The sequence below is a fragment of the Rattus norvegicus genome, chromosome X, assembly GCF_021556685.1.
Source record: "Rattus norvegicus strain SHRSP/BbbUtx chromosome X, alternate assembly SHRSP_T2T, whole genome shotgun sequence".
In the NCBI taxonomy this organism is placed as follows: Eukaryota; Metazoa; Chordata; class Mammalia; order Rodentia; family Muridae; genus Rattus; species Rattus norvegicus.
The window spans coordinates 136,711,017-136,736,333 of NC_141554.1; the positions used below are offsets into that span (position 1 = coordinate 136,711,017).

Below are 25,317 nucleotides of genomic sequence, written 5' to 3' on the forward strand. Positions count from 1 at the left end.
AGTGGGCAGCCTTGTCTAGTCCCTGATTTTAGTGGGATTGCTTCAAGTTTCTCTCCATTTAGTTTAATGTTAGCAACTGGTTTGCTGTATATGGCTTTTACTATGTTTAGGTATGGGCCTTGAATTCCTATTCTTTCCAGGACTTTTATCATGAAGGGGTGTTGAATTTTGTCAAATGCTTTCTCAGCATCTAATGAAATGATCATGTGGTTCTGTTCTTTCAGTTTGTTTATATAATGGATCACGTTGATGGTTTTCCGTATATTAAACCATCCCTGCATGCCTGGGATGAAGCCTACTTGATCATGGTGGATGATTGTTTTGATGTGCTCTTGAATTCGGTTTGCCAGAATTTTATTGAGTATTTTTGCGTCGATATTCATAAGGGAAATTGGTCTGAAGTTCTCTTTCTTTGTTGTGTCTTTGTGTGGTTTAGGTATAAGAGTAATTGTAGATTCGTAGAAGGAATTCGGTAGGGCTCCATCTGTTTCAATTTTGTGGAATAGTTTGGATAATATTGGTATGAGGTCTTCTATGAAGGTTTGATAGAATTCTGCACTAAACCCATCTGGACCTGGGCTCTTTTTGGTTGGGAGACCTTTAATGACTGCTTCTATTTCCTTAGGAGTTATGGGGTTGTTTAACTGGTTTATCTGTTCCTGATTTAACTTTGATACCTGGTATCTGTCTAGGAAATAGTCCATTTCCTGAAGATTTTCAAATTTTGTTGAATATAGGTTTTTATAGTAAGATCTGATGATTTTTTGAATTTCCTCTGAATCTGTAGTTATGTCTCCCTTTTCATTTCTGATTTTGTTAATTTGGACGCACTCTCTGTGTCCTCTCGTTAGTCTGGCTAAGGGTTTATCTATCTTGTTGATTTTCTCAAAGAACCAACTTTTGGTCCTGTTGATTCTTTCTATGGTCCTTTTTGTTTCTACTTGGTTGATTTCAGCTCTGAGTTTGATTATTTCCTGCCTTCTACTCCTCCTGGGTGTATTTGCTTCTTTTTGTTCTAGAGCTTTTAGGTGTGCTGTCAAGCTGCTGACATATGCTCTTTCCTGTTTCTTTCTGCAGGCACTCAGCGCTATGAGTTTTCCTCTTAGCACAGCTTTCATTGTGTCCCATAAGTTTGAGTATGTTGTATCTTCGTTTTCATTAAATTCTAAGAAGTTTTTAATTTCTTTCTTTATTTCTTCCTTGACCAGGTTATCATTGAGTAGAGCATTGTTCAATTTCCACGTATATGTGGGCATTCTTCCCTTATTGTTATTGAAGACCAGTTTTAGGCCGTGGTGGTCCGATAGCACGCATGGGATTATTTCTATCTTTCTGTACCTGTTGAGGCCCGTTTTTTGACCAATTATATGGTCAATTTTGGAGAAAGTACCATGAGGAGCTGAGAAGAAGGTATATCCTTTTGCTTTAGGATAGAATGTTCTATAAATATCCGTTAAGTCCATTTGGCTCATGACTTCTCTTAGTCTGTCGACATCACTGTTTAATTTCTGTTTCCATGATCTGTCCATTGATGAGAGTGGGGTGTTGAAATCTCCCACTATTATTGTGTGAGGTGCAATGTGTGTTTTGAGCTTTAGTAAGGTTTCTTTTACGTATGTAGGTGCCCTTGTATTTGGGGCATAGATATTTAGGATTGAGAGTTCATCTTGGTGGATTTTTCCTTTGATGAATATGAAGTGTCCTTCCTTATCTTTTTTGATGACTTTTAGTTGGAAATTGATTTTATTTGATATTAGAATGGCTACTCCAGCTTGCTTCTTCTGACCATTTGTTTGGAAAGTTGTTTTCCAGCCTTTCACTCTGAGGTAGTGTCTGTCTTTGTCTCTGAGGTGTGTTTCCTGTAGGCAGCAGAATGCAGGGTCCTCGTTGCGTATCCAGTTTGTTAATCTATGTCTTTTTATTGGGGAGTTGAGGCCATTGATATTGAGAGATATTAAGGAATAGTGATTATTGTTTCCCTTTATATTCATATTTGGATGTGAGGTTATGTTTGTGTGCTTTCATTCTCTTTGTTTTGTTGCCAAGACGATTAGTTTCTTGCTTCTTCTAGGGTATAGCTTGCCTCCTTATGTTGGGCTTTACCATTTATTATCCTTTGTAGTGCTGGATTTGTAGAAAGATATTGTGTAAATTTGGTTTTGTCATGGAATATCTTGGTTTCTCCATCAATGTTAATTGAGAGTTTTGCTGGATACAGTAACCTGGGCTGGCATTTGTGTTCTCTTAGGGTCTGTATGACATCAGTCCAGGATCTTCTGGCCTTCATAGTTTCTGGCGAGAAGTCTGGTGTGATTCTGATAGGTCTCCCTTTATATGTTACTTGACCTTTTTCCCTTACTGCTTTTAATATTCTTTCTTTATTTTGTGCGTTTGGTGTTTTGACAATTATGTGACGGGAGGTGTTTCTTTTCTGGTCCAATCTATTTGGAGTTCTGTAGGCTTCTTGTATGCCTATGGGTATCTCTTTTTTTAGGTTAGGGAAGTTTTCTTCTATGATTTTGTTGAAGATATTTACTGGTCCTTTGAGCTGGGAGTCTTCACTCTCTTCTATACCTATTATCCTTAGGTTTGATCTTCTCATTGAGTCCTGGATTTGCTGTATGTTTTGGACCAGTAGCTTTTTCCGCTTTACATTATCTTTGACAGTTGAGTCAATGATTTCTATGGAATCTTCCGCTCCTGAGATTCTCTCTTCCATCTCTTGTATTCTGTTGGTGAAGCTTGTATCTACAGCTCCTTGTCTCTTCTTTTGGTTTTCTATATCCAGGGTTGTTTCCATGTGTTCTTTCTTGATTGCTTCTATTTCCATTTTTAATTCCTTCATCTGTTTGATTGTGTTTTCCTGGAATTCTTTCAGGGATTTTTGCCATTCCTCTCTGTAGGCCTCTACTTGTTTATTAATGATTTCCTGTGTTTCCCTAAGTGTGTTCATGTCTTTCTTGAAGTCCTCCAGCATCATGATCAAATATGATTTTGAAACTAGATCTTGCTTTTCTGGTGTGTTTGGATATTCCATGTTTGTTTTGAGTGGAGAATTGGGCTCCGATGATGGCATGCAGTCTTGGTTTCTGTTGCTTGGGTTCCTGCGCTTGCCTCTCGCCATCAGATTATCTCTAGTGTTACTTTGTTCTGCTATTTCTGACAGTGGCTAGACTGACCTATAAGCCTGTGTGTCAGGAGTGCTGTAGACCTGTTTTCCTCTCTTTCAGTCAGTTATGGGGACAGTGTGTTCTGCTTTCCGGCGTGTAGTTTTTCCTCTCTACAGGTCTTCAGCTGTTCTTGTGGGCCTGTGTCTTGAGTTCACCAGGCAGCTTTCTTGCAGCAGAAAATTTGGTCTTACCTGTGGTCCCGAGGCTCAGGTTCGCTCGTGGGTTGCTGCCCAGGGGCTCTCTGCAGCGGCAGCAACCAGGAATACCTGTGCCGCCCCTTCCGGGAGCTTCAGTGCACCAGGGTTCCAGATGGTCTTTGGCTTTTTCCTCTGGCGTCCGAGATGTGTGTGCAGGGAGCAGTCTCTTCTGGTTTCCCAGGCTTGTCTGCCTCTCTGAAGGTTTAGCTCTCCCTCCCACGGGATTTGGGTGCAGAGAACTGTTTATCCGGTCTGTTTCTTTCAGGTTCCGGCGGCGGTGTCTCAGGCGCAGAAGTCCTGCCGCTCCTGGGCCCTCCCCCACGGGAGCCCAGAGGCCTTATACAGTTTCCTCTTGGGCCAGGGATGTGGGCAGGGGTGAGCAGTGTTGGTGGTCTCTTCCGCTCTGCAGCCTCAGGAGTGCCCACCTAACCAGGCGGTTGGGTCTCTCTCTCACCGGGTCTGGGACTACAAACACCTCTCTTATGCTGAGGATGGATGGGCATTACTGTCCTGGTTGCCAAAAAAGCATTAGTCACAGCTGAGATGCCTGTATCTATTTCCTTTCTCTCAGATAGCTTTACCTCCCATTATGAAAGCCAGGGATATGTTGCTATTGTTTCTTAATTTGGTGTTATTGTTTTCTTTTTTTTTTCTTTTTTTTCGGAGCTGGGGACTGAACCCAGGGCCTTGCGCTTGCTAAGCAAGCGCTCTACTGCTGAGCTAAATCCCCAACCCCGTGTTATTGTTTCCTTAATGACCACTGTTCTGACTGGACCAAGATAGAATCTGGTTGTATGTTAATTTGCGCTTTTCTGATGGGTAGTGACACTGAAAATGTTCTCTAACTTTTTGGCTATGTTTAACACTTTTGAGACTCATGTTCGTTGTATTAGTCATTATTGATTTGTTTATTGATTTCTCATAGTTCATTTTTGAGTACTTTGTATAGTCTAGATATTAGTTCTTTGCCAGTTCTATAGCTAGAATTTTTCTCCAAGTATAAATGCTTTCTCTTCACTCCATTGTTCCCTTCATTGTCAGTCACAAATAAGAGCAAATTTAATTAGCATGAAAATAGATGCAACTAGAGGTTATTGTATTAAGAGAATTGAGTCAGAGTCAAAATGACACAGTTTTCATGTTTCCTCTCATTTGTGGACCTGCGACATTTTGTAGTTACATAAAATTCATGGGAAATGAAACTCTCCAGAGGACTGAAGGAATAAACGGGAATAGGGAGAGTGCAGAGGGTAGGAAATTATGGGGGTAAAACATGTTAAAATATGATATCCTTCAATGACTAAGCCCCTATGGAACCCAGTGCTATATACAATGAGGATGTGCAAATGAAACAAAACAAAAGCCCCAAGGAAGAAAAGAAAAGTTGGGGATTTAGCTCAGCGGTAGAGCGCTTGCTTAGCAAGCGCAAGGCCCTGGGTTCGGTCCCCAGCTCCGAAAAAAAGAAAAAAAAAAGCCCCAAGGAAGAAAAGAAAAAAAGGAATATCAAAGAAATACACAATGGAGTTGGATTCTGCTGGAAAGAACACTAAACTTATATGTTTGGTTGTGAGCCTAGCCTTTAACAACTGAGCCATCTCTCCAGCCCGAACACTAAACTTAAGTATAAAAATGGACGGAGTTGGAGACAATAGCGAGGAGTGAAAGAAGGCAGCTTGACAAAAATAAATAGTTCATGCTAAGGGGGAAAAGGAAGTGTTTCACCTAGAGGTAGGGACCACCAGGAAGGTGGAAGAAGAAAGAAAGGAGGTAAGGGTAAAAGGATACGAGAAATAACGGGTGAATAAAGTACATCATATGCACATATGAGAATATTATTAAATGTCTCTATACAATTATATACACTGTTGAGAATTTGAGATGAAGTAAAAACAAAAAGGCCAGAAATTGTTTTGGATCAAATATTCTTATCTAACTTTGTCTGTGCAATCAAGAGATGGTTAAAATACAGATAAAGCAAAAGTGAAGAGAGCAGGTAACCAAGAATATGGATTGGTATGGAAGCCTCTAAAGTTAGTTTGACTTGGAATCATGTTACAGTTTAGTCATCCATTTCTATACCCAAGAAGTTACGTACCTAAACACGAAGGCTATGCATTAAATGTGAATGTAAATTTGAGAACCCGGAGAGAACTGGACATTTCAGAGTTGGAAACGATTTTCATCTTGTTCAATTATCTAAGGACAAAGGAAATTTCATTCATGTTTAAGCCCATAAAAGTTCCTGTATTTGGGACTGCAAAATATACCTATCAATGTACTCATCAGCTTGGAGACTTAGTCCAGTGGGTTGGAAAATAATGGTAAATAAAACATGTTTCTGTCTTAGGCTTCAGGGAAGCTGGTGTCCTTAAAGCTGCTTAGGGTTTTTTTTTTTTTTTTGGTTTTGAATACATTTTTTCTTGAAGTAGCTTAGTTTTTAAGCCATAGGTTTCGATTCTAATAAAAAGTGCACCTCCAATGCAAGAGGGTCCTCTCTACCAAAGGGCATTGGTATTAAATGAGAACAAGGTGTCAAGTAGTTGTAAGTCTATCTTTGAAAAAGTCTTCTGTCATGAAATTGAAATGAGTGAAATCCCAGGAGCCTGAAATCTGTTGAATGCTTTAGAGGAAAAAAAAATCAAAACTATTGTGGAACCTTACATTTGTTAGTTTAAATGCACATTTCAGGCTAGGTTAGTTGATCTAACTGACCCATTTGCATCTCTATAGTCACGACACTATGAATTCATCAAAAAGATGTTAGAATTGTAAAGAGATTCAAATCGACTCAAGCTGTCTAGACTATTTCCCTGCATTCTTACTCCTTAAGAAATGTCAGGTCAGTATGACTGGCGCGTGTAAACTATCTTGGTACATTTATACTTAGACATCGAGCTAATGAAATACTCTCCAGGAAGGCACAAGGTTATACTGAATGAATCAAGACTATTCAATTCCACTGGGCCTGGAAAAATTGACCTTATTTTTACAAATGCATTTCATAGACCTCCCTCGAGAGCCACGTCACAGAAGGGTAGACAGGTCTCGCTAGATGTTCGTTTCCTTTCCCCAGTTCTTCGCCTACTTAGCTGTTGTCCAGCCTTGTCCAGTGTGATTTGATGTGTCTCTTTCTATATTCCTGTGAACAAATCTGTGAAATAATAATTTCTATTTATGGATATTCTTTTCAGAGATTCTATGCTTTGTCCTGCTGTAGATATATGTTCCATTGGAGTGCTTCAAGGGACTGTTTTTTACAGGAATGATTTCTAAATGTTTGCTGCAATATCTGGGTGGATACTGATTGGTCATTTCTCATGGTGAGGAATTCATTTAATTTGGAAGTTCATCTTCAGTTGACTCTTGATTGAACTCATTTTTTTTTATTTAACCCAGGGTTCGTTTTAACAGCATATTCATGTGCCTTCTCAACGATTCCTGCACATTCCAGTTCACTGACAAGATTAATATGTGGATCTCCCGAGTCAACTGTTTTTAGTGGGTGATTTAAAATTTCATCAGTAATTAGAGCTCCCTTACCAGGAAAGCAACTTTGAATTTTCGTGTCATAACAAACTTCTCCACATGCTCCACATTCTTGCAGTATGTGGTTATATACAGGATGAGTAGTCTGAGAAATACTTTCTCTTCTAAGATGTTCATCAAGATTAGGAGCTAAAATGCCAATATTTTGTGTCCCTTGCAGATTTTGTCAGGTGAAATGTGACTTGTTTAATTTGATCTGATAATTTTTCACATCTTTGCTTCAGGCACTTGGCAATTTAATGAGTTTAGCCAAAACATAACCAATATTTCCTATAAAAATGTGGTACCTAACAGAATACATTTTCTATATTTAAAATCATTTCCCTTTAAATCTTGACCAATCTTTGCACATTTTTAATAATTTTGACAATTTCTAAAACTAATTTCAAATGTGATGATTCTTCCTTTCTGGGAGTTATTTCCTTCACTATTAAAAATCCCATAATGTCATATACAAATCTGTACACTCTGGACAAGGCGGTACTGATTTACAGTATGAGGAGCATATACGTGCTTGACTGGGGCCATCATCATCATCATCATCGTCGTCATTATTTTAGCTGACTCGTGCTTTTTAAAAATATAGATCGGGGTTCAAACTTTTTGTTAAAAAGCACTTCGTGCCCAGACCCTGTGAGAGAGAGACCCAACCGCCTGGTCAGGTGGGCACTCCTGAGGCTGCAGAGCGGAAGAGACCACCAACACTGCTCACCCCTGCCCACATCCCTGGCCCAAGAGGAAACTGTATAAGGCCTCTGGGCTCCCGTGGGGGAGGGCCCAGGAGCGGCAGGACACCTGCCTGAGACACCACCGGAACCTGAAAGAAACAGACCGGATAAACAGTTCTCTGCACCCAAATCCCGTGGGAGGGAGAGCTAAACATTCAGAGAGGCGGACAAGCCTGGGAAACCAGAAGAGACTGCTCTCTGCACACACATCTCGGACGCCAGAGGAAAAAGCCAAAGACCATCTGGAACCCTGGTGCACTGAAGCTCCCGGAAGGGGCGGCACAGGTCTTCCTGGTTGCTGCCGCTGCAGAGAGCCCGTGGGCAGCACCCCACGAGCGAACTTGAGCCTCAGGACCACAGGTAAGACCAAATTTTCTGCTGCAAGAAAACTCAAGACACAGGCCCACAGGAACAGCTGAAGACCTGTAGAGAGGAAAAACTACACGCCTGAAAGCAGAACACTCTGTCCCCAGAACTGACTGAAAGAGAGGAAAACAGGTCTACAGCACTCCTGACACACAGGCTTATAGGTCAGTCTAGCCACTGTCAGAAATAGCAGAACAAAGTAACACTAGAGATAATCTGATGGCGAGAGGCAAGCGCAGGAACCCAAGCAACAGAAACCAAGACTACATGGCACCATCGGAGCCCAATTCTCCCATCAAAACAAACATGGAATATCCAAACACACCAGAAAAGCAAGATCTAGTTCCAAAATCATTTTTGATCATGATGCTGGAGGACTTCAAGAAAGACATGAAGAACTCCCTTAGAGAACAAGTAGAAGCCTACAGAGAGGAATCGCAAAAATGCCTGAAAGAATCGCAAAAATCCCTGAAAGAATTCCAGGAAAACATAAATAAACAAGTAGAAGCCCATAGAGAGGAGACACAAAAATCCCTGAAAGAATTCCAGGAAAACACAATCAAACAGTTGAAGGAATTAAAAATGGAAATAGAAGCAATCAAGAAAGAACACATGGAAACAACCCTGGATATAGAAAACCAAAAGAAGAGACAAGGAGCTGTAGATACAAGCTTCACCAACAGAATACAAGAGATGGAAGCGAGAATCTCAGGAGCAGAAGATTCCATAGAAATCATTGACTCAACTGTCAAAGATAATGTAAATCAGAAAAAGCTACTGGTCCAAAACATACAGGAAATCCAGGACTCAATGAGAAGATCAAACCTAAGGATAATAGGCATAGAAGAGAGTGAAGACTCCCAGCTCAAAGGACCAGTAAATATCTTCAACAAAATCATAGAAGAAAACTTCCCTAACCTAAAAAAAGAGATATACATAGACATACAAGAAGCCTACAGAACTCCAAATAGATTGGACCAGAAAAGAAACACCTCCCGTCACATAATTGTCAAAACACCAAACGCACAAAATAAAGAAAGAATATTAAAAGCAGTAAGGGAAAAAGGTCAAGTAACATATAAAGGGAGACCTATCAGAATCACACCAGACTTCTCGCCAGAAACTATGAAGGCCAGAAGATCCTGGACTGATGTCATACAGACCCTAAGAGAACACAAATGCCAGCCCAGGTTACTGTATCCAGCAAAACTCTCAATTAACATTGATGGAGAAACCAAGATATTCCATGACAAAACCAAATTTACACAATATCTTTCTACAAATCCAGCACTACAAAGGATAATAAATGGTAAAGACCAACATAAGGAGGCAAGCTATACCCTAGCAGAAGCAAGAAACTAATCGTCTTGGCAACAAAACAAAGAGAATGAAAGCACACAAACATAACCTCACATCCAAATATGAATATAAAGGGAAACAATAATCACTATTCCTTAATATCTCTCAATATCAATGGCCTCAACTCCCCAATAAAAAGACATAGATTAACAAACTGGATACGCAACGAGGACCCTGCATTCTGCTGCCTACAGGAAACACACCTCAGAGACAAAGACAGACACTACCTCAGAGTGAAAGGCTGGAAAACAACTTTCCAAACAAATGGTCAGAAGAAGCAAGCTGGAGTAGCCATTCTAATATCAAATAAAATCAATTTCCAACTAAAAGTCATCAAAAAAGATAAGGAAGGACACTTCATATTCATCAAAGGAAAAATCCACCAAGATGAACTCTCAATCCTAAATATCTATGCCCCAAATACAAGGGCACCTACATACGTAAAAGAAACCTTACTAAAGCTCAAAACACACATTGCACCTCACACAATAATAGTGGGAGATTTCAACACCCCACTCTCATCAATGGACAGATCATGGAAAAAGAAATTAAACAGTGATGTCGACAGACTAAGAGAAGTCATGAGCCAAATGGACTTAACGGATATTTATAGAACATTCTATCCTAAAGCAAAAGGATATACCTTCTTCTCAGCTCCTCATGGTACTTTCTCCAAAATTGACCATATAATTGGTCAAAAAAACGGGCCTCAACAGGTACAGAAAGATAGAAATAATCCCATGCGTGCTATCGGACCACCACGGCCTAAAACTGGTCTTCAATAACAATAAGGGAAGAATGCCCACATATACGTGGAAATTGAACAATGCTCTACTCAATGATAACCTGGTCAAGGAAGAAATAAAGAAAGAAATTAAAAACTTTTTAGAATTTAATGAAAATGAAGATACAACATACCTAAACTTATGGGACACAATGAAAGCTGTGCTAAGAGGAAAACTCATAGCGCTGAGTGCCTGCAGAAAGAAACAGGAAAGAGCATATGTCAGCAGCTTGACAGCACACCTAAAAGCTCTAGAACAAAAAGAAGCAAATACACCCAGGAGGAGTAGAAGGCAGGAAATAATCAAACTCAGAGCTGAAATCAACCAAGTAGAAACAAAAAGGACCATAGAAAGAATCAACAGAACCAAAAGTTGGTTCTTTGAGAAAATCAACAAGATAGAAAAACCCTTAGCCAGACTAACGAGAGGACACAGAGAGTGTGTCCAAATTAACAAAATCAGAAATGAAAAGGGAGACATAACTACAGATTCAGAGGAAATTCAAAAAATCATCAAATCTTACTATAAAAACCTATATTCAACAAAACTTGGAAATCTTCAGGAAATGGACAATTTCCTAGACAGATACCAGGTTCTGAAGTTAAATCAGGAACAGATAAACCAGTTAAACAACCCCATAACTCCTAAGGAAATAGAAGCAGTCATTAAAGGTCTCCCAACCAAAAAGAGCCCAGGTCCAGACGGGTTTAGTGCAGAATTCTATCAAACCTTCATAGAAGACCTCATACCAATATTATCCAAACTGTTCCACAAAATTGAAACAGATGGAGCACTACCGAATTCCTTCTACGAAGCCACAATTACTCTTATACCTAAACCACACAAAGACACAACAAAGAAAGAGAACTTCAGACCAATTTCCCTTATGAATATCGACGCAAAAATACTCAATAAAATTCTGGCAAACCGAATTCAAGAGCACATCAAAACAATCATCCACCATGATCAAGTAGGCTTCATCCCAGGCATGCAGGGATGGTTTAATATACGGAAAACCATCAACGTGATCCATTATATAAACAAACTGAAAGAACAAAACCACATGATCATTTCATTAGATGCTGAGAAAGCATTTGACAAAATTCAACACCCCTTCATGATAAAAGTCCTGGAAAGAATAGGAATTCAAGGCCCATACCTAAACATAGTAAAAGCCATATACAGCAAACCAGTTGCTAACATTAAACTAAATGGAGAGAAACTTGAAGCAATCCCACTAAAATCAGGGACTAGACAAGGCTGCCCACTCTCTCCCTACTTATTCAATATAGTTCTTGAAGTTCTAGCCAGAGCAATCACACAACAAAAGGAGATCAAGGGTATACAGATCGGAAAAGAAGAGGTCAAAATATCACTATTTGCAGATGACATGATAGTATATTTAAGTGATCCCAAAAGTTCCACCAGAGAACTACTAAAGCTGATAAACAACTTCAGCAAAGTGGCTGGGTATAAAATTAACTCAAATAAATCCGTTGCCTTCCTCTATACAAAAGAGAAACAAGCCGAGAAAGAAATTAGGGAAACGACACCCTTCATAATAGACCCAAATAATATAAAGTACCTCGGTGTGACTTTAACCAAGCAAGTAAAAGATCTGTACAATAAGAACTTCAAGACACTGAGGAAAGAAATTGAAGAAGACCTCAGAAGATGGAAAGATCTCCCATGCTCATGGATTGGCAGGATTAATATAGTAAAAATGGCCATTTTACCAAAAGCAATCTACAGATTCAATGCAATCCCCATCAAAATACCAATCCAATTCTTCAAAGAGTTAGACAGAACAATTTGCAAATTCATCTGGAATAACAAAAAACCCAGGATAGCTAAAACTATCCTCAACAATAAAAAGAATTCAGGGGGAATCACTATCCCTGAACTCAAGCAGTATTACAGAGCAATAGTGATAAAAACTGCATGGTAGTGGTACAGAGACAGACAGATAGACCAATGGAATAGAATTGAAGACCCAGAAATGAACCCACACACCTATGGTCACTTGATTTTTGACAAAGGAGCCAAAACCATCCAATGGAAAAAAGATAGCATTTTCAGCAAATGGTGCTGGTTCAACTGGAGGTCAACATGTAGAAGAATGCAGATCGATCCATGCTTATTACCCTGTACAAAGCTTAAGTCCAAGTGGATCAAGGACCTCCACATCAAACCAGACACACTCAAACTAATAAAAGAAAAACTAGGGAAGCATCTGGAACACATAGGCACTGGAAAAAATTTCCTGAACAAAACACCAATGGCTTATGCTCTAAGATCAAGAATTGACAAATGGGATCTCATAAAACTGCAAAGCTTCTGTAAGGCAAAGGACACTGTGGTTAGGACAAAACGGCAACCAACAGATTGGGAAAAGATCTTTACCAATCCTACAACAGATAGAGGCCTTATATCCAAAATATACAAAGAACTCAAGAAGTTAGACCGCAGGGAAACAAATAACCCTATTAAAAAATGGGGCTCAGAGCTAAACAGAGAATTCACAGCTGAGGAATGCCGAATGGCTGAGAAACACCTAAAGAAATGTTCAACATCTTTAGTCATAAGGGAAATGCAAATCAAAACAACCCTGAGATTTCACCTCACACCAGTGAGAATGGCTAAGATCAAAAACTCAGGTGACAGCAGATGCCGGCGAGGATGCGGAGAAAGAGGAACACTCCTTCATTGTTGGTGGGATTGCAGACTGGTAAAACCATTCTGGAAATCAGTCTGGAGGTTCCTCAGAAAATTGGACATTGAACTGCCTGAGGATCCAGCTATACCTCTCTTGGGCATATACCCAAAAGATGCCACAACATATAAAAGAGACACGTGCTCCACTATGTTCATCGCAGCCTTATTTATAATAGCCAGAAGCTGGAAAGAACCCAGATGCCCTTCAACAGAGGAATGGATACAGAAAATGTGGTACATCTACACAATGGAATATTACTCAGCTATCAAAAACAACGAGTTTATGAAATTCGTAGGCAAATGGTTGGAACTGGAAAATATCATCCTGAGTGAGCTAACCCAATCACAGAAAGACATACATGGTATGCACTCATTGATAAGTGGCTATTAGCCCAAATGCTTGAATTACCCTAGATCCCTAGAAGAAACGAAACTCAAGACGGATGATCAAAATGTGAATGCTTCACTCCTTCTTTAAATGAGGAAAAAGAATACCCTTGGCAGGGAAGGGAGAGGCAAAGATTAAAACAGAGACTGAAGGAACACCCATTCAGAACCTGCCCCACATGTGGCCCATACATATACAGCCACCCAATTAGACAAGATGGATGAAGCAAAGAAGTGCAGACCGACAGGAGCCGGATGTAGATCGCTCCTGAGAGACACAGCCAGAATACAGCAAATACAGAGGCGAATGCCAGCAGCAAACCACTGAACTGAGAATAGGTCCCCTGTTGAAGGAATCAGAGAATGAACTGGAAGAGCTTGAAGGGGCTCGAGACCCCAAAAGTACAACAATGCCAAGCAACCAGAGCTTCCAGGGACTAAGCCACTACCTAAAGACTATACATGGACTGACCCTGGACTCTGACCCCATAGGTAGCAATGAATATCCTAGTAAGAGCACCGCTGGTAGGGGAAGCCCTGGGTCCTGCTAAGACTGAACCCCCAGTGAACTAGTCTATGGGGGGAGGGCGGCAATGGGGGGAGGGTTGGGAGGGGAACACCCATAAGGAAGGGGAGGGGGGAGGGGGATGTTTGCCCGGAAACCGGGAAAGGGAATAACACTCGAAATGTATATAAGAAATACTCAAGTTAATAAAAAAAAAGAAATACTCAAGTTAATAAAAAAATAAAATAAAAAAAAAAGATTAAAGACTAGTAATAAAAGAGAAGGGGTAGGCCAAATGGGAAAGCCATGAGAGAGGTTACATTAGCTCTTCTACTTAAGTATCGAGTGATCAGGTAATACTGCATTTAAATTTTATTTTTAAGATTTTTATTACTGTTTACTTATTGAAATTAAAGTCTAGGGTTATTTATTTTATTTCCATGTGTTCATTTTTTGCGTGCATGTCCTTGGTTGTGAACTATCATGTGGGTGCTGGAAATCAAACCTGGGCCCGCTGATAGATCAAACGCTATTAACCATGAAGCCAACATTCCAGCTCCCATCTAATCAAAATTTAGATTGCTTTTTAGTAATCTTATCCTTAACTTGATGTTTAGAGTACTAAGTACATAAAAAATGAATCTTTGAGTAAATATAATCAGGGGTATCCAGGTAACCCACATGTATAGATAACCTAGAAATAAACATTTTAGCAATGTTTTCTCAGTAACAAGATTCCTTTTGTTTTCTTTCCCATGCACACTTATTTACTTTAAGGTGGTCCTGAAGTATCTCCATGTGCAACGCTTACTTTGGTGCTTTGGTTGGTTTTAATGCCAGCTTGCATCAATGACTAATTTTACCTATGGAGTTCTAGCATAAGAAATAAATGTGTTCCTCAAAAAAAAAAAAAAAGAAAGAAAGAAAGAAAGAAAGAAACAGGAAAGAGCATATGTCAGCAGCTTGACAGCACACCTAAAAGCTCTAGAACAAAAAGAAGCAAATACACCCAGGAGGAGTAGAAGGCAGGAAATAATCAAACTCAGAGCTGAAATCAACCAAGTAGAAACAAAAAGGACCATAGAAAGAATCAACAGAACCAAAAGTTGGTTCTTTGAGAAAATCAACAAGATAGATAAAGCCTTAGCCATACTAACGAGAGGACACAGAGAGTGCGTCCAAATTAACAAAATCAGAAATGAAAAGGGAGACATAACTACAGATTCAGAGGAAATTCAAAAAATCATCAGATCTTACTATAAAAACCTATATTCAACAAAACTTGAAAATCTTCAGGAAATGGACAATTTCCTAGACAAATACCAGGTATCGAAGTTAAATCAGGAACAGATAAACCAGTTAAACAACCCCATAACTCCTAAGGAAATAGAAGCAGTCATTAAAGGTCTCCCAACCAAAAAGAGCCCAGGTCCAGACGGGTTTAGTGCAGAATTCTATCAAACCTTCATAGAAGACCTCATACCAATATTATCCAAACTATTCCACAAAATTGAAACAGATGGAGCACTACCGAATTCCTTCTACGAAGCCACAATTACTCGTATACCTAAACCACACAAAGACACAACAAAGAAAGAGAACTTCAGACCAATTTCCCTTATGAATATCGACGCAAAAATACTCAATAAAATTCTGGCAAACCGAATTCAAGAGCACATCAAAACAATCATCCACCATGATCAAGTAGGCTTCATCCCAGGCATGCAGGGATGGTTTAATATACGGAAAACCATCAACGTGATCCATTATATAAACAAACTGAAAGAACAAAACCACATGATCATTTCATTAGATGCTGAGAAAGCATTTGACAAAATTCAACACCCCTTCATGATAAAAGTCCTGGAAAGAATAGGAATTCAAGGCCCATACCTAAACATAGTAAAAGCCATATACAGCAAACCAGTGGCTAACATTAAACTAAATGGAGAGAAACTTGAAGCAATCCCACTAAAATCAGGGACTAGACAAGGCTGCCCACTCTCTCCCTACTTATTCAATATAGTTCTTGAAGTTCTAGCCAGAGCAATCACAAAACAAAAGGAGATCAAGGGGATACAGATCGGAAAAGAAGAGGTCAAAATATCACTATTTGCAGATGATATGATAGTTTATTTAAGTGATCCCAAAAGTTCCACCAGAGAACTACTAAAGCTGATAAACAACTTCAGCAAAGTGGCTGGGTATAAAATTAACTCAAATAAATCATTTGCCTTCCTCTATACAAAAGAGAAACAAGCCGAGAAAGAAATTAGGGAAACGACACCCTTCATAATAGACCCAAATAATATAAAGTACCTCGGTGTGACTTTAACCAAGCAAGTAAAAGATCTGTACAATAAGAACTTCAAGACACTGAGGAAAGAAATTGAAGAAGACCTCAGAAGATGGAAAGATCTCCCATGCTCATGGATTGGCAGGATTAATATAGTAAAAATGGCCATTTTACCAAAAGCAATCTACAGATTCAATGCAATCCCCATCAAAATACCAATCCAATTCTTCAAAGAGTTAGACAGAACAATTTGCAAATTCATCTGGAATAACAAAAAAACCCAGGATAGCTAAAGCTACCCTCAACAATAAAAGGACTTCAGGGGGAATCACTATCCCTGAACTCAAGCAGTATTACAGAGCAATAGTGATAAAAACTGCATGGTATTGGTACAGAGACAGACAGATAGACCAATGGAATAGAATTGAAGACCCAGAAATGAACCCACACACCTATGGTCACTTGATTTTTGACAAAGGAGCCAAAACCATCCAATGGAAAAAAGATAGCATTTTCAGCAAATGGTGCTGGTTCAACTGGAGGGCAACATGTAGTAGAATGCAGATCGATCCATGCTTATCACCCTGTACAAAGCTTAAGTCCAAGTGGATCAAGGACCTCCACATCAAACCAGACACACTCAAACTAATAGAAGAAAAACTAGGGAAGCATCTGGAACACATAGGCACTGGAAAAAATTTCCTGAAGAAAACACCAATGGCTTATGCTCTAAGATCAAAAATCGACAAATGGGATCTCATAAAACTGCAAAGCTTCTGTAAGGCAAAGGACACTGTGGTTAGGACAAAACGGCAACCAACAGATTGGGAAAAGATTTTTACCCATCCTACAACAGATAGAGGCCTTATATCCAAAATATACAAAGAACTCAAGAAGTTAGACCGCAGGGAAACAAATAACCCTATTAAAAAATGGGGTTCAGAGCTAAACAAAGAATTCACAGCTGAGGAATGCCGAATGGCTGAGAAACACCTAAAGAAATGTTCAACATCTTTAGTCATAAGGGAAATGCAAATCAAAACAACCCTGAGATTTCACCTCACACCAGTGAGAATGGCTAAGATCAAAAACTCAGGTGACAGCAGATGCTGGCGAGGATGTGGAGAAAGAGGAACACTCCTCCATTGTTGGTGGGATTGCAGACTGGTAAAACCATTCTGGAAATCAGTCTGGAGGTTCCTCAGAAAATTGGACATTGAACTGCCTGAGGATCCAGCTATACCTCTCTTGGGCATATACCCAAAAGATGCCTCAACATATAAAAGAGACACGTGCTCCACTATGTTCATCGCAGCCTTATTTATAATAGCCAGAAGCTGGAAAGAACCCAGATGCCCTTCAACAGAGGAATGGATACAGAAAATGTGGTACATCTACACAATGGAATATTACTCAGCTATCAAAAACAACGACTTTATGAAATTCGTAGGCAAATGGTTGGAACTGGAAAATATCATCCTGAGTGAGCTAACCCAATCACAGAAAGACATACATGGTATGCACTCATTGATAAGTGGCTATTAGCCCAAATGCTTGAATTACCCTAGATCCCTAGAAGAAACGAAACTCAAGACGGATGATCAAAATGTGAATGCTTCACTCCTTCGTTAAATGAGGAAAAAGAATACCCTTGGCAGGGAAGGGAGAGGCAAAGATTAAAACAGAGACTGAAGGAACACCCATTCAGAGCCTGCCCCACATGTGGCCCATACATATACAGCCACCCAATTAGACAAGATGGATGAAGCAAAGAAGTGCAGACCGACAGGAGCCGGATGTAGATCGCTCCTGAGAGACACAGCCAGAATACAGCAAATACAGAGGCGAATGCCAGCAGCAAACCACTGAACTGAGAATAGGTCCCCTGTTGAAGGAATCAGAGAAAGAACTGGAAGAGCTTGAAGGGGCTCGAAACCCCAAAAGTACAACAATGCCAAGCAACCAGAGCTTCCAGGGACTAAGCCACTACCTAAAGACTATACATGGACTGACCCTGGACTCTGTCCCCATAGGTAGCAATGAATATCCTAGTGAGATCACCAGTGGAAGGGGAAGCCCTGGGTCCTGCTAAGACTGAACCCCCAGTGAACTAGTCTATGGGGGGAGGGCGGCAATGGGGGGAGGGTTGGGAGGGGAACACCCATAAGGAAGGGGAGGTGGGAGGGGGATGTTTGCCGGGAAACCGGGAAAGGGAATAACATTCGAAATGTATATAAGAAATACTCAAGTTAATAAAAAAAAATAAAAAAAAAGCACTTCGTATTACACAAATAACCATAATATTTCTTCATTCCCATGTGCATATATAGTGTCTTTCTAACTTTTAACGTTTATAAATAAAGTCATATAAAAGTGTGTGATCGCCCTTTCATGTGCCCTTTTAAGGTTGTCATGGCTCTTTAAGAGGCTAACACAAAAGGGTAAAGGAAGTCTTCATAAAACCCAGAGAGGAAAACTGCACCTCCTCTTTGGTTCCTGTCTGGAGTTACAGATGAAAAAAAAGTGTGTGAAAATTTCCTATAGTGTTGCACAGAATTTTTTTTAACCCACTCTGCCTCTAACATTGCAATATATGAACCACAATGCTCACAACAGTGCTATAAACAAAGGCAATTATTTTTTCATTAGTTGCCTTGTCTGGTAATGATATAGTGCTTGACTCTTTGGCTTCTCTTTTAATTTTAATCTGACTTTTAGAAATCTATTCTGGCAAGACTGTACAGGTGGCTTGGTGGTTACAAGAATGTGCTGTTCTTCCAGAGGACCTGAATTTCGTTCCTAGTACCCATGTCCATCAGCCAAAACCCAGCTGTACAAAAAAATAATTATTTCTTTAAAATGAGAAAAGAACGATTCTCAGAATGAATTTAAGGTTTTGATTTACTTTCTTAGAGGCATGTTTTCACTCTGAAGCCCAGCCTGGCCTAGAAGTCACTCTTTAGTTCAGTCTAGTATGAAACTATTGTACTGAACTTGCCTCAGCTTTTCAGGTGTTGGAATTATAGATATGAATCATGTTCTTTTTAAAGTTGACTGCCTTTAATTTGGTTGGCACTGCTGAGTGTCAAACCTGAGGCCTTACACATGCTAGGCAACGGTTCTCATACTCTTATGCCCCTACCTCTTGAATTTAGTACATATGGGGGGAATTTTTTTTAATATTTCATCATTCGACTATTTCTTTTGGCTCTCTATTTATTTTGGAAACACAAATAAAAGCTTTAAAAACTTGGCCAAGAATGCCAGCAGCAAACCATTGCTGGGTCCCCATTGAAGGAATTAGAGAAATGATTGAAGGAGCTGAAAGGCCTTGCAACCCCATAAGAACAATACCAACCAACCAGAGCTCCCAGGGACTAAACCACTACCCAAAGTCTACACATGGACTGACCCATGGCTCCAGCTGAATATGTAGCAGAAGATAGCCTTGTTAGGCACCAATGGGATGAGAAGACCTTGGTCCTGCCAAGGCTGGACCCTCAGTGCAGGGGAATGTCAGGGGGGCTAGGAAGAGGAACACCCTTATAGAAGAAGGGGGGATGGGATAGGGGGCTTATGACCAGGAAACTGGGAAAGGGAATGACATTTGAAATGTAAATAAAAATATTCAATTTAAAAAAAGAAAAAAAAAACTTGGCCAAGATCAATAAAACAAATGACAGCTCATTCTGGTTAGCATACACTACATGGAAAGGGGAACACTTGTTCATTACTGGTGGGTGTACACCCACTGTGGAAATTAGGGTTGCAACTCTTCAGAAAGCTGGGAATTCTGCTTTAATATCCAATTCTATCTCTCTTGGACATATGTCCAGAGGGCTTTATATCTCAATACAGAGACACTTGTTCATCTATGTTCATTGCTGATCTATTAATAGCCAGAAATTGAAAGCAGCCTAGGATAAGGAGAACGTGATACGTTTATACAATGGACTCTTATGTAGCTGTTTAAAATCACTGAACTGAATGAAATTTGCAGGTAAATGGATGGAGTTAGAAAACCTTATCTTAGCAAAGAAGTGCAGGCTGACTAGATCTATCCTGAGAGACAAAGCCAGAATACAGCAAATACATAGGCGAAGGCCAGCAGCAAACCACTGAACTGAGAACGGGACTCCCGTTGAAGGAATCAGAGAAAGGACTGAAAGAGCTTGAAGGGGCTTGAGACCCCATATGAACAACAATGCCAAGCAACCAGAGCTTCCAGGGACTAAGTCACTACCCAAAGACTATACATGGACTGACCCTGGGCTCCAACTGCATAGGTAGCAATGAGTAGCCTAGTAAGGGCACTAGTGTAAGGGGAAGCCCTTGGTCCTGCCAAGACTGAACCCCAGTGTATGTGATTGTTGGGGGGAGGGTGGTAATGGGAGGAGGACGGGGAGGGGAACACCTATAGAGAAGGGGAGGGGGAGAGGCTAGGGGAATGTTGGCCGGGAAACCGGGAAAGGGAATAACAATCGAAATGTAAATAAGAAATACCCAAGTTAATAAAGATGGAGGAAAAAAAAAAGAAGAAAAGAAAAGCTCATCTTGAGTGAGGTAACTCAGACCCAAAAAGACAAACACTGTATTTTAAAAATTATACATGGATGTTAGCTTTTAAAGCCTTCAATAGTTGTGCGGCAATCTATATAACCAGAAGTTAGGTATCTAGTGAGAGACGTGGGAGAGGAGAGGATTCCTAGCAAGGAAGGAGAAAGTAGAATATATAGTTATGGAGAGACTGCATGTGTGTGAGGCTACAACAGGTCAATTAAATGGGGAAAGGTGTTGTGGTAAATATTAAAACTACCCTCAAACCCTCGCTTGCCAGCGTCGTGGAGCCATATGGCATTAGCGGGTACATTCATCTCAGAGGCGGCCAGTTCTAGGACACCATGCCATGCTACCCCCAGCTCTTCGCTGTCCCCGGCAGTCTTTACACCCCTGTTGCTAGCCGCATGCCATGGCCGCCCTCTACTGACTGGCTCTCTGCTGTGAACTCTGTTCACACTCCTTACAATCCGGCAAAATCAGGACTGTAGAGGTCCTAGCAGCGGCTGGTCCACTGAAGCTCTGTGATTTGCTCTGGTCCCAGCGGTGCGGCTGCCCTATCGCAGCTCTGCCACAGACTCTGCTCTGTATATATTCCCAGCATCTGCCCCCTAATGGTTAAAGTATCAACTCCCAACAACCGGTTAAAAGCAAAACTCCAAATGTTTGTAATTTAACAATCAGATTAATCTAAGAAATTTATCTCAGTAAAATTACATTCCACAAATTGTCCACACGATAAACTCAGAGCCAACTGGTAATGATATAAACTACCCACCTAAATAAGATAAATTGACCTATAAAAACCCATCCCTTCATATTGACCTCGAGTTGGAAGAGGCCAGTCCAGTTTCAAAATGGAGGGCCACGATCCAAAGGAATCAGAGCACCTGACGAAGCTGTTTATTGGTTATCTGAGCTTTGAAACCACAGATGATAGCTTAAGAGAACATTCTGAGAAATGGACACACTTACAGACTGTGTGGTAATGAGAGATCCTCTTTTTTTCTTCTTCTTCTTCTTTTTTTCGGAGCTGGGGACCGAACCCAGGGCCTTGCGCAGCGCTCTACCACTGAGCTAAATCCCCAACCCGAGAGATCCTCAGACAAAACGTTCCTGAGGCTTTGGTTTTGTGACCTACTCTTGTGTTGAAGAGGTGGATGCTGCAATGTGTGCTCGGCCACACAAGGTTGATGGACGTGTGGTGGGACCAAAGAGCTGTTTCTAGAGAGGATTCTGTAAAGCCTGGGACCCATTTAACGGTGAAGAAAATTTTTGTTGGTGGTGTTAGAGAGGATAGGGAGGAATATAATCTGAAAGACTACTTTGAAAAGTATGGCAAGATTGGAACTATAGACGTTATGGAAGACAGGCAGAGTGGGAAAAAGAGAGGATTTGCTTTTGTAACTTTTGATGATCTTGACACAGTTGATAAAATTGCTGTTCAGAAATATCACACTATTAATGGGCATAATTGTGAAATGAAAAAGGTCCTTTCTAAACAAGGGATGCAGTCTGCTGGATCACAGAGAGGTCGTGGAGGTGGATCTGGCAACTTAATGGGACGTGGAGGAAACTTTGAAGGTGGCGGAGGAAACTCTGGTCATGGAGGAAACTTTAGTGGAAGAGGAGGCTATGGTGGTGGAGGTGGTGGCAACAGAGGCAGTTATGAAGGTGGTGATGGTGGATATAATGGATTTGGAGGTGATGGTGGATATAATGGATTTGGAGGTGATGGTGGATATAATGGATTTGGAGGTGATGGTGGATATAATGGATTTGGAGGTGGCAACTATGGTGGTGGTCCTGGTTACAGTAGTAGAGGAGGATATGGAAGTGGTGGACTGGGATATGTAAACCAAGGTGGTGGATATGGTGGTGGTGGAGGAGGATATAATGGTTACAATGAAGGAGGAAATTTTGGTGGAGGTAATTATGGTGGTGGTGGGAACTATAATGACTTTGGAAATTATAGTGGACAGCAATAATCAAATCATGGACCCATGAAGGGGGACAGTTTTGGTGGAAGAAGCTCAGGCAGTCGCTATGGAGGTGGCTATGGATCTGGAGGTGGAAGTGGTGGCTATGGTAGCAGAAGGTTTTAAAATAAAACAAACGGCTACAGTACTTAGCAGGAGAGAGAGCGAAGAGTTGTCAGGAAAGCTGCAGGGTACTTTGAGACAGACAGTTGTCCCACATGCATTAGAGGAACTGTAAAAATTAACAGAAGGAACGAGGATCCACAGTCAGAGTAGTCACTGTGGCTTAAACAGGAAGCCCCTCTTGTTCAGAACGCTCACAGCCACAGTTTGCAAAGAGTGCAGCCATTGACTAATGCAACGTAGTGTCAACTAGATTATATTCCCGGGGTCTTCTATCTGTTGTAGCTCTGTCTTTTTCTTTTTCTTTTCATTACATCAGGTATATTGCCCTGTAAATTGTGGTAGTAGTACCAGGAATAAAAAATTAAGGATTTTTTTAACTTAAAAAAATCCATCCCTTAAATATTCATAAGTACTTGTGGCCATTTAATGCCACATGGATCTGGGTCAATTTTCTCTGCCTTCATCTTGGTTCTCCCTTTCTCCTCTCCCACCTTACAAAAACTTGGCTCCCGCCTTACTTTTTTACTTTCCAATTACAGGCCTCTCCTTAACTTGAGCCAGCCCTCACCTGCATGTAGACATCAACTGACAGAAAGGTATGGACAAGAGAGTTAAGAGAAAGAATATGGGGAGGGACAGCTAACAATAAAGGACATTTGAAGGTTCATACGGAAACCTACAATTATAAAAGCATCCTAAAGCACACATATGTGAAAAAAAAGTCTAAATGAAGCCACCACTTAAATCGGGGGACAATGCCACAAATCGACAACTTTCACCACCAAGTGAAACCTCCAGTGCCAGGAACGGGTTACGTCTAGTTGAACCCCAGACTTCTCAGGCTATTGCCAAAGCTATTGATTGCTCTCTACAAACTCATCTTGATAAGACCCTATTGCTGAAGACAACACTTACATATCTAATTATACATAGAGAAGTTGAGCTGGTGCCACACTAGAGCTTTACCGCTCCTCACTAGTGTTCATGGTATTGGAAGGTACTCTGTGTGTTACCAGTAGAGAAAAGAAAACACCAGCCTACCTACAAACCCTGTGATCTACAGGTGACCTGCCTACATGATATGCTGGTGAAATAGGAGCACAAGCGTTGGGTGAAGAACCAACCACTCTCTTATAGGATTTAAGGTCCACTCCGTGAGACAGAACCTGTGCTGGATGCTGCTATGGTGGCCAAGAACCTGAAGCTAGATAGACCATGGGACTAGGAAAAAAATATACCCTTGTTATGCTAAGGGAATATAGCCAAAAAAGTCTCCTAAGGGCATTTTTCCACTCTTAAAGATCAGTGCCTAACTCAGACATCATCAGAGAAGCTTCCTCCTACAGTAGATGGGAACAAATACAGAGGCCCACAACTGAACAACATGCAAAGAGTGAGAGATTTTGAAGTACTCAGTTTTTAGTGGAATGCCTTTATCAAGTCCTGCCCCTCCAGGGCTCAGGGAGGTCTGTAGAAGAGGAGGTAGAGAGATTGTAACAGTGTCTTCTAGACACAACTGGACTGATGCACACATGAAAAAACAGAGTCTGTGACAGCACGTGCAGGGTCTCCACAAATCAAAGCTAAATAGGGTCCAGTGCTGGGAGGAGGAAGTAGACACAGGCAACTACCTCCAAGAAACTATCTGCAATTGAAACCCATTTGCAAAGGGAAACTTACGTTTTCTCCAAAGGACTCTCACGGGTATATGAACCATACTTAAGGGTAGGCCCCATTCCCAGCAGTAAATGGTCAAAAGCAAATGAAGACAATGGTACTTTGTAGACTTTTTGTCTTAGATAGCTTTATTTGGGCCTTTTTTGTTTCAATGATCTTTTGATTTTATATTATATTTTCTAATTTTGTGTGTGTTTCTTGTGCTTTTTTCTTTGTTTTTCCAAAATAAAATATAAATAAGATAAAACAAAAGCTATCACACTGAGTTGGAGAAAGCAAATCAACTGAAGGAAAAGAGCACCAAGAGAAGGCCCAAGAATCAGAGATCCACTCATTAACACACTCAGAAGTCCCATAAACTGAAAGCTATAATATACACACAGAGGACCTGGTTTAGACTCATGTGGGCCCTGTGTCTGCTACTTAAGTTTGTGAACTCAAATGACCTTTGCTCAGTTGATTTAGAAAGCCTTGTTCTCCTGGTATTCTCCATAGCCCAGGCTTCCTGCAACCCTTCTTCCTCCTCTGCAGGGTTCCCTGAATTCAGAGGGGAAGGATTTGATGGAGACATCCCATTTAGAGATATGTGTCCCAAGGTCTCTCTCTTTGCCTAATGTCTGGCTGTGGATTTCTGTATTTGTTTCCATTTGGTGGAGAAGGAAGCTTCTTTCATGATGGTTGACAAAGGCACTGATCTAGAAGTATAGCAGAATATCATTAGGAGTCATTTTATTGCTACTTTTCTTTAAAAGATCAAAAGTATTTGGTAATACCCCAGGTCCCTGGGCTATCTCGTCTCTGTTTCTTGGTCACCCAAACAGTGCCAGATATGGGTTCTATCTCATGGAGTTGGCATTATGTCAAATAAGATATTGTTTAGTCCCACATGTTTTGTGTCACCATTGCCCTAGCATATTTTGTAGA

General features: G+C 40.6%; 1 non-coding gene and 1 pseudogene across 1 annotated transcript; both read left to right on the top strand.

Annotated features, from left to right (window-relative positions):
* The first annotated feature begins 18,447 nt into the window (after positions 1 to 18,447).
* LOC120099519 (small nucleolar RNA SNORA26) lies at positions 18,448 to 18,568 on the top strand. The gene has a single exon (XR_015647203.1). It is a non-coding gene; the product is annotated as a small nucleolar RNA SNORA26 (small nucleolar RNA).
* A 2,900-nt stretch (positions 18,569 to 21,468) lies between these two features.
* On the top strand, positions 21,469 to 22,774 carry Hnrnpa1-ps49 (heterogeneous nuclear ribonucleoprotein A1, pseudogene 49; annotated as a pseudogene).
* Positions 22,775 to 25,317: the final 2,543 nt, after the last annotated feature.